Here is an 11,191-nt window from a genome sequence, read left to right as displayed (position 1 = left end):
ATGAGGTGTTGTCAGGCCTGTGACAGGGGTATTGTGCATGGTAGAAGGTGGCATTTTTTGATCAATGTCTTCAAAGTCAAAGCTTGGAAAATAATAGCTGCACATCAAAACCCAGTGCCATTAGGCAGTTAACATTGGGCTCTTTCAGGTGGCCCCAGGGAATTACTTAATTCTCATGTTGGGCTTTACAATAATTAGTCATCTATAATGGTGTACTAAGATTTATGTGAGGACTTGTAACTCGAGATTCATTATCAAATGAGGTTCAGAAAAATCACTACCAAAAAAAAAAAAAGAAACTTATCTACTTATTGATGTTCTCCCATTTTTTTCTGAATCCCTGATTATTGCATTTCTGTTCAATTTTTAAAATTTTTTTAACCTTTATTTAGAAGGAGACAGAGAGGGAGCGGGGGAGGGGCAGAGAGAGAGAGAGGGAAACACAGAATCCGAAGCAGGCTCCAGGCTCTGAGCTGTTAGCATAGAGCCCAACGCGGGGCTCGAACCCATGAACTGAGAGATCATGACCAGAGCTGAAATTGAACGCTTAACCGACTGAGCCACCCAAGTGCCCCTGCATTTCTGTTCTTAAGACATCTTTTATTGACTTAATATCTTTGTATTGTAAAATGTCCATGTTTAATTTTTTAGGCCATTTGTTCAATTATTTCATGATATCCTGCCTTAAACCTTTTGTTACTGATAAAGGTAACAAAACAAAGGTTTAAGTTAGTGACCTTAAACCTTTTGTTGTAACTTTCTCTATATTCTTATTACTTTTGCAAAAAGCCTTAAACATTTACAATTGCATTAAAAGAAGGGTGGGTTTTTATGTTGTTTTTTGTTTTTCCTTTCTAGAACATAGAGTTATTGGAATATTTAAGAAAAAAGCCATTTTTGCATATATCCATACAAATAGCACAATTGCCATATATGTGTATGATATATATATATATGATTTCTTAAAGACGCTATTAAGTCACAGGTGGAAAATATACAATAATAAGTCAAATCTATAGTTAAGAGATAAACGTGCCATATGTTTCTCGAATACTGAGGCACAATGGGGTGCATTAAGAAACTCATTAAGTCAATGGAAATCGCAGCTGGGCTCTACAGAGGTGTCTATTCACTGCACTTCTGAAACAGAAAAACATAAAAATAGTGGACACATCCCATTTCTTCTGATTTGAACTGGTTATGTTAGCATGGGGCTAGTACAATGCAAAATACCAACGCAGCTTTCCTCTCAGCATCTAATTTAATAAACTTCATTTTAATAGTCTTTTATTTATGTTTCCCAGTAAAGGCAAAGATGTCTATCTCCCTTACTTTTTTAATATTTCCTATAAATAAAATCAAAACTTTGCCAAAGCACCTACACAGTATAGTAGAGTCATTCACACCAAACCTCATAAATGACTTGGACAGTAAAAAAAAAAAAAAAAAAAAAGTCTGGTTTGATTTTGTGGACTTTAGAATGAAATGAATGTCATTTAATATAAACTGCCCCCACTAAAATTTTGTGTGACATTGGGAAAGGCCTTGGTTCTCAAGGTATTTGGTTTTTTCCTCTATAAAATGCTGTTTCAGATGTCTTTTTCTTCTATGTCAGTCACTTTAAGAGTCTAATGAAATCTATGAGAATCTGACCTGTGAAGATATGAACAAAATTTTATATAGCATTTCAAGCACCCTTTTAGATTAAGAGCCATAAAGGATTCCCAAAGCCCCTTCCTGGCTTAAAATTCTATGGTTCTATACTAGTATCAATACAAAACTTTCTTGAATTTTTAAAGAAAGATTTTTAAAGCACATTTGCAACACTGAGACCAAGTCTCTGAGGTCTCTAAAGGAAGGAATTTAATGCAGAATTATGGAATCTTGAGTGTTCAAAATAACCTTAGCATGGATTAGTTTTCTCTACTGATAGATTACAATTCATATCTACATTCATGCTTTACCAACAACAGAGCTCTGAAACGGAGTAAGAAAATAAGCCTGAAAAAAGTAACATCTCTAGCCATTTTGGTTCAATAACAGTAATTCACATTCTTGAATTCATTTTCTTCTTATATGATCTTCAAAATTCTCACTGAGTTTTAGGAAATGTTTAACAACTAAGGGGACAAAATGAAAATGTTTTCCCTACTTGGTAGTCACCACACTACAAATGTCAAACTCCTCAGAGATCATTCAAGTTTTCATGCCTCAGTAATGAATTCAGAAGCACAAAGCTTAAATTCTGAAGGCAAAATCCACATTATTATCATAGTAGCTTCAATCATTTGAAATCCTAAAACAGGTGAAGTGAGATCCTCCAGTCATTCAAAATTCCAAATCTCTCAGAGGTTCTCTTTTAATGTTTTCTGTATCTGTAGAATTTGTTAAAAATCAATGGAATCACATGAGCTTTTAGGCACTACCTACCACCCTCAAAGTATTTACCTTGAGTGTTTTTTAAAGTGTATTTATTTTGAGAGAGAGGGGGGAGTGGAGAGGAGCAGACAAAGAGGGTGAGAGAATCCCAAGCAGGCTCCATGCTGTCAGCACAGAACCTGACGCAGGGCTCGATCCCATGAACCATGAAATCATGACCTGAGCGGAAATCAAAAGTCAAACACTTAACCAACTGAGCCACCCAAGCGTCCCATGAGCTTGTGTATTGTTTTTTTAATTTTTTTTTAATGTTCATTCATTTCTGAGAGATGGAGAAAGACAGAGCATGAGTGGGGGAGGGGCAGAGAGAGAGGGAGACACAGAATCTGAAACAGGCTCCAGGCTCTGAGCTGTCAGCACAGAGCCCGACACGGGGCTCGAACTCACAAACTGAGATCATGACCTGAGACAAAGTCAGACACTTAACTGACTGAGCCACCCAGGCACCCCTAAGCTTGTGTATTTTTAAATGTATATGTAGCTTCATTTTAGCTGAGGAAGTTTCTGCCCTATTCAAATGCCTATAAAATGAAAAGTTTATCAAGCTTTACACACTTTCAGATAAAGAGACATGTATCAATAGTTTCTGAGACTGTTAGATTTTCACTCAAACTATGGACATTTGAAATTTGATTTGGGATGGAAAGCAAGAGGAGAAATTTCTGATGGAAAAAGCAGATATCCCCCTCTTTGCTCGTTAGTCTCTTAACTGATCCTTGTCATATGCTACCAACATGCTCTAGTCTCTGCCATCTTGCAAAGTCCTCCTTCCACCATTTTAATATACCGCTGCTTCCTACTTTCCCTTCACAACCAGACCTCAGAAAGCTGTCTATATCCTTCATCTAGTCCCCACTTCCTCGTCTAGTATTAAGCCCTGTCTCATCAAACAGGTCTCTATTCCTTCATTTCATCAACAACATTTAGTGGGGTCAGCAATGATTATGATTCCCATGCTACCAGATCAAAGGACGTTTTCCATCCTTTACCTCCTTGGCCTCTCAGAAGTATATAACACAATTAAGTATACTTCAAATTATCTTCTCTTGACTTCCACGACATCATAATTTCTTATTTTTCTCCTACTTTTCTATTTCTTCTCAATTTTATTCATTCATTCTTTTACTTTTCCTTTTTCATATATAAACCTATTATAGTTCTTTTGTATGTTTATGATTATTTAGTGCCTATCTCTTCCCATATGGATAAGAAACAAGACTATTTTGTCTCCCACTGTGTTCTCAGTGCCTTGATCACCTAATAGACAATCAATAAGTACATATTAGTGAAATGAATGGAGAAGGCCTGGAAAGGATCGAGGTATGAGGCATCTGGGATCATTTTAGGGGACTATGGAAAAAAAAGTTCATTTCACTACAGAATGCACTTTAAGTGTGTGATCAGACAAAATCCATAATCCATTAATTATAAAGAGTCTATTGGCATAAAAATCGTCTATTGGTATAAAAATCTGTATGTCCAGATACATGGAAAAGTTTAATAATATAACATTAATTGCTAGGTAGTAATTAATTCTATAGAAACACATCTGTTTAGCATTCTATGTATGTCACTTGGGGCTTTCTGGGAAGCAGACGCCAAGACATAATTAGAAGTGCAAGAAATTTATGGAGAAGTGGGGAGCACCTGAGAAGTGTAAGGGGAGAGGGAGCAACAGAAGAGCCTTAGACCATGATGCAGGTCTGACCCCCGCAAGCAGAAAGAAACACAGGAGGACAGTTGTACAGGAAAAGCCTCAGACTGCAGTACAGCTCTGAGAATGTCTCCGTCAGGCCCCAGGGATCCCTACAGCAGAGACTGGCTGTTAGAAGAATCCTGCTTTGGGCAGAAATGGTCTGATTCTAGTCATTGGCAGGGAGAAGCCTGAGGACAGTCTGCCATTGGTATGGACACTGTGGTGAACCCTGCTTGCAGCAGGCTAGTTCTCAAAAGGAGAGCTGCCTGGCGCACTGTCCTCAGAAGGTTTTTGAGGCTGTCGTCTGAAGGTTTTTGTAAATCACATCTAACTGTCTTAATGGGATAGCATGTAACTTTACCCTTATGGGCAGGAGGTATATTCTTAAAATTGACCCCGTTATCATTTGTCAAAATAATTTATAAAATTTTCCTGAAACTAATGAATACATAATGGCTTTTTTTTCTTGGCAGTGCAGTTGTTTTTCTCTTCTAATTCCTAAGGATTTATTTAAAGATTCGTGGACCATCAATCAATGTGCCAAACTTGGGCTATGATCTGGATACAGGCAGAATCTTTGCCTTCTCTGAAGCTAGTTCTTTCTCAAATAGTTCCACTTCTATTCTACATTGAAGTAAACTTTCTATCCTATGAACTCGGCAATGAGTATTTCAGGAACTTTTGTTTTTTAAGTCAAAATGTCTGTTATTATCTTATTATGCTACTGTTCATTTTTTTTCCCTTGCATTGCTCTTAACGCCTCACTCTGCTTATGTATTCTCTCTGATGGGAGAAAGATGGCTGCTTAGTTTTTACATAAAATTGTCACTAATTTATGTAATCAACAAACAGTTATTAAATATCTACTATATGTCAAAATCCATGCTGGGTAATTTAGTTATGGAATCTCATTGATTTCTTGTAACATTCCTGTAAGATAATTATCACTCTTGCTGTCTGGACATAACAAAGCAGATGCGGCAAGTTGACCGTGCCCAAGCTCAAGCTATTTCTACTGTACCTGCCTATTCATTTAAGGTTATTACGGAAAGAGGGCAACTTAAGGTGGTCCATGTTTCAGCAAATACAGAGTCAAATCATCCCGATGTTAGAAAAGCACTCTTTCCAGTTCACAACTTAGGAGAAATTCCAGAACTAGAAAGATGTTCCCATCCAAGTCTCTTGGCTCTTGACCATCCAATCCCAAATATTAAAAGAATCTTCCTTAACCAAAGTTTCCTGAATGAGACTCCTCAGAACTCATGGAGATTTAAATAAAGTATGATAAATGTTATGATAACCACAATTATTCCATCTACCTTAATGTTTTGCTTTATAACAATTAAATTCAATTCTCATAAAATTCTATAAGAAAAATAGCAATACCAAAATAAAACTAATAGCACCAGCCTCTTTCAACTATTACTATTTTGTAGATTTACTTAGATAGAATGAATTTCTGTTTAACCTCTAATTTTAAAATCCACTGAGTTTCAAAATTATTTACATTTGGTCTGGAGAAGTTCAAACGAAACCTGGCTGCCTAAATATCAACTTACATTTATATGTCTGCCTCATGATATTATATACTCTGTCAAGTTTCTTCTAATATCCATTAATAATAAATTATTTTACTTTAATTGAAAACTGGTATATAAAGACTGATGATCACATTGTCTTGACCACCTTTATTCTGAGCTCTTAGTAATCTCCTTAGGCTAAAAATATCTTTAATGTACAATCTCTGAGCTTCCCCAGTAGATATACAGAACAGAAATTGAAAATAAGAATACAGTAATTTATCCTGTAAATTACTAAGATAATAAATAGAGGAAGAGTAGCTGGATTAATTAGGGATAAGTGTAAAATATTGGTGGTTGTCTCTCAAGGTGCTCATGCCATTGGCATCATAATTTTAAAAATGTAGCATTTATCATTCGTGTTTAGTAACCATCATAATTCCCCATTGTAATAACTGTGACATGATGTAGGAATTGTGTGACAAAGAATTTTATTTTTTTTCAGTATGCTTAACCTTCTCAGGATAATCCCTTTCCCTCTAGAAGGTCAAAGACAACTGTGACTATTTTAGCAATGAGAGAAGAAAGAATACTCACAAGAGAAGTATGATTGTCAACTGGGAATAATAAAGGTCAGAAAGACAAGTTCAAGCTTGACTGCCATCCAGTAGCGTAACTTCCCTCAACCCATGTCCTTCTCATGTAAAAGTGAGGAGTGTACATAGAAATTAAATAAGATAATATATGTCAAAATACCTAGAGTCATGCCCGACATGTAGGCATTCAGAAAAATGTGAGTCGGCTTAATTATGTTAACAGTGCCAGTCATGCTATTCCCTTTGAAAAACTTTTCAAAACACAGAGAATTCTTTGCTATATTCTCTAAGATGCTATCAGTCTGTCAAACAAGAAATATCAGCATCACTGAAGAGAATTTGGTGTGCCTTCAAAGAACTGGGTTTTTTTTTTTAAGTTTATTTATTTATTGTGTGTGTGCGTGAGAGAGAGAGAGAAAGAGACAGAACTTGTGGGGGAAGAGCAGAGAGAGGAGACAGAAGATCCAAAGTAGGCTCTGTGCTGACAGCAGAGAGCCCGATGTAGGGCTCAAACTCACAAACCGTGAAATCATGACCTGAGCCGAAGTCAGACACTTAACCGATTCTCTCTCTCTCTGCCCCTCCCCTGCTTGTCTCTCTATCCTCTCAAAATAGATAATTAAACATTTAAAAAATATATATTCACTATAATATTCAACTATGCTTTACTGCTTGGAGTCTGCAATTATATTACTTTCTCATATGTCATTATGCTTTAAAACATTCTTCTGAATCAGCAGCTTGGTTTCATAAAAAATACACTAGTATTTCATAAAAAAATACACTAGTGTTTCATAAAAATACACTAGGGTTTATTTATGAAAAACACTCATGTCCCTTCTATTATACCAATCACAAAAGATAACAGTTTCTCTTTTTTTTCTCTAATGGAGCATGCAACACTTCATTACCTTTATATTTCACTATGTATATGACTCTGGCTTTGTGATTTCAGTCTCTCGCATAGACTTCAGAATACATGTCTCCCAGATCGAAATGAAAGGTTAGAATAACCTCCCAAACTTACTAAAGCTGCCAGGACAATTGCTAAAATGCACCTTACAAAAACAGGGTTAGAGCTGCTTAAAATTAAAGCATGCTATACTGAAATCCATGAAAGGAATTAAGAATAATAAATACAGTATCCATGATGGGGGGTTGAATGGCTATAATAGGCAGAAAGGTACAAAATTATGAATGACTTCTTGCTTTGAATGCTTTTGCTAGCCAGTAATATTACACCTGCAATAATAATTTCTCCATTAGTATACTATTAATTAGTATACTATTAGTATACTATTAATTAATATACTATTAATAGTATAGCATACTATTAATAATGGCATTATTGGGGCACCTGGATGGCTCAGTCAGTTAAGTGTCCAACTTCAGCTCAGGTCATGATCTCGCAGGTTCATGAGTTCAAGCCCAGCATCGGGCTCTGTGCCGACACCTCAGAGCCTGGAGCTGCTTTGGATTCTGTGTCTTCCTCTCTCTCTGCCCCTCCCCCACTCACACTCTGTCAGTCTCTCTCTCAAAAATAAACATTAAAAAAATTTTTTTAAATAATGGCATTATCAATATTAATCATCAACATAACTATACCATGTACCTTAGCCACTTACACAGTTTGAGGTTTTAGTCCTTTCTTTGTCAATATCATAATGAGTCGACTGATTTTGACTCCTAAGCTCCATCATTGGAGCTTCTGTCAAGTTGCCTACTCTATCTAATCATCAATTTCCTCATCATTAAATTAGGGATGAAACAGTGTTTCCTTCATTGGGTATTTGTGAAGATTCAATAAATAATGTAGATAAATACTTTGAATGTAATATATGTCCACTAATACTGTCTCAATGCAAAAAACAAAAAGCCAGTTTCTATACTTGATGACTGAATTCTTAAAGAGATATTCCCTTAAAATTAAAATGTAGGAATTACTTTTTTTTTTTTTTTTTATTTTTCAAGAGTAATGAACTGGTATACAACTGGCCTTGCAAGAAATTCTATGAGTCAGCCTTTATTTAATCTGCCCTCCAACTATTTTTTACCTAATGTGACAGATTTTTTCATAAATTCTCACAAACTCTCTAGAGGCCTTTTCAGCCATCTAGCTATCTTTTTATTTTATTTGCTCTTATATGACTCATCTCTATCACTTTCACCCAGTACCTAAAAATTGATCATAATTCAATTTAGAAAATTTGGAAACTAAAGGAAGAAGAGTCTGAAAAAAAAATGCTAGATAGGAACTGTAGGGAATATTTCAAGCTGATATTTTACAACCTGTCTACTGTTACTCATTTCCTGATGGTGATAACTCAGAGATATAAATAGATCCAATTGAAAGAGGCCACCTGACCACTATTTTTGACATCAGTTTTCTTTATCTTATCTAATGTTAGAGCATAAAACAAGGATGTTTCACTTCTTATAAATATCAGAAAATCTTTTTGAAAACAGAAACTATGAAAATTCAGCCCAGGAAAATGCCCATACAAAACTTCACATTTGTTATCAACGGGTTCCAAGGAGCCTGTCAAGCCCATCTATAAATTCTCTAGGGCTGCACTGAGGGCAGATTTTAAGATTTTAATTTTGTACATAACAACATACCTGAAAGTTATCCTATTACTTTGTTTTGGATTTATATTTTTCCCATAGACAATTAAATAGCTTGTATGGGACAGACGTCTGCATATAGGCAGATGTAGCCATCTCCTGATGGCACCTTCATCAACTTATAAAACATCTGCATGTGCGTACGCAGGCGTCTATACGTTCACTCCTTGCCGAGCATCCCCCAGGGAAAAGGGGCTGTGAGGCAGCCTGCAACGTTGCTTCGATATCCCAAATGCAAATATCCCCTAGCAGACACTGCAGTGGTGCCATAGCCTCTTATGCCAACGACATTGGGTTGAGTCTACTCCTGGTTTTCAGGTATTCCTATTACATTGCCATGAAGAGCTCTCCCCCTGGGGTCCCATGCTTCCACTCTAACTTCTGATAAATGAGAACACACCATTAAACTATTGATGGCTGTATTTGTCATGGACTTTATCTACCTAACTTCCAGTTCTTGTAACAGCTCTTCGAAAGTTGCATTATTGTCACCATTTCACAGATAAGAGAATCAAACCTCAGATTCACACAGTGCCAAACACCAACTCATACTTTCCATGTATCACTGAGAGATAAACAAACTAAAAAAAGAAAAAAAAGAAAAAAAGGTCCGTACAAAAATTATTCTCTGGATATGTACCACAAAAATTTACATACTCTGTCCAAATGCCCCTAATGCTCACCAAAATAATGCATATGAAAGACAGTGCACAGAAAATACATTCCCTCAACCGTGGCTCACCAGCACTGACCCAGTCTTCCTCTCTGGATATCTTTCAAAATCACTAAATTGCAGCTACTTTTTTTGGACTTATAACAGTGTCTGTGGCTGCAACATTGTTATTTTAAGCCACTGTCTCTGTCTTTGCAAATCAATTGCTTATACACTCAGGTCTAGCAAGATTCTTTGCTTCTTCTCCCTAATCTGTTCCTCCTTCCCCCCTCGCTCCCCACTGCACTCCCACCTCTTCACTAAATGACAGACTGACAGACGTGGCTAAGTGTACCTTGTTTAAACATCTGCTTCATTACTGTTGAGTGACTGCCCTATGCGTAGGCAGGGTTTTTTTCTTATCTTTTACACAGGAATTCAGATGGTCTGATTAGAAAGCTGAACTGCTTGAAGGATCCTGACAGATGTCGCTTACTTTGTTTTCAGACCACCATGAGAACTTTGGCGTTCCACTCAGACAACTTTCAGCAGTGGAACGACAGTCTGTTTAGGTACCTGGCTATGTCAAACATGCATTTAGCTGAGGAATCCCACTTCCACACCCAAGGATCAGTTTTCCCTGGGGAAATAATTGGATAAAGAACCATTTATTCTATAAATGTTATGAGTATGTTAAGGGTCAGTTGCTATAATTGCAAAATGGAGTGATGGCTAAAAAGAATGACTGACTATTGCTAGAACTAAAATAAAACCCAGAGAAACCTAAAGACAGGAAAAAAAGGAAGAAACAAAGCCCCAAATATTACATACATAAAGCAGAAAATACAAAGAAGATCATGGGTTTCATAAAATGACCCAGAGTTTGGTTTTTTTTAGTGTGCAACTATTTTAAAGCTTACTTGTGAAGATAATTTAAAGCAGAGAATATTGTAGGTTCAAATGACAGATAATTTCAGATTCAGTGATACAAATGAATACAAGTACTGACTTCAAAAACTACATATGATTTTATACTCTAGTTAGAATCCTTCAAGAAAGAAAACTACTACTCATTCTGACTTCATGTGAAGGCTTACATTCTGCAAAGTAATAATAAATAATAATAATAACAGTACTAGTTGTATCAGAGAGTTCTAGAATATTGTGTGAAGAAACTGAGGCTCCCAAAAAGAGTGGTGGACAGTGTTAACAGGAAATGAGTAAAGATGAAGTACAAAAAGGGGACAAAAAGGAGGGTGAGCACTGACACTTCCAGTTACTGTAGAAGCTGTCCTTTACCTCTCTCCCTCAGCTACTTACTCGCTAGTTGCCCTTGGCTTTCTACCCTGCCACTGTATTAAGCCCATCGGCTTTGACAGAACCTGTTTTCTCCACCACGACTCCCTCTAGAACTGACCTTATGTTTCCCCACAGGTAGCTGTTTCTTCACATCAAGCTTCAAAGTCATCTCTCAGAGAGGCTCTTCCTAACCACGAAATTTAAAGAGCTCTTCAGCCACTCTCTATCACGTGGTCCTCTTTTATTTTCATGTTTTTACTTCTTGACTTTTGCATTTTTAAAGGTTTCAGAAAAGCTATCTCATTCACCCCTGTATTTTCAGCATTTAGTACTCAGAGATGCTCAGTGAAAGCTTATTTAATGA

Source organism: Felis catus, chromosome D4 (assembly GCF_018350175.1).
Source record: "Felis catus isolate Fca126 chromosome D4, F.catus_Fca126_mat1.0, whole genome shotgun sequence".
In the NCBI taxonomy this organism is placed as follows: domain Eukaryota; kingdom Metazoa; phylum Chordata; class Mammalia; order Carnivora; family Felidae; genus Felis; species Felis catus.
The sequence above is the reverse complement of the archived record's forward strand: the minus strand, read 5'-3'. Positions refer to the sequence as shown.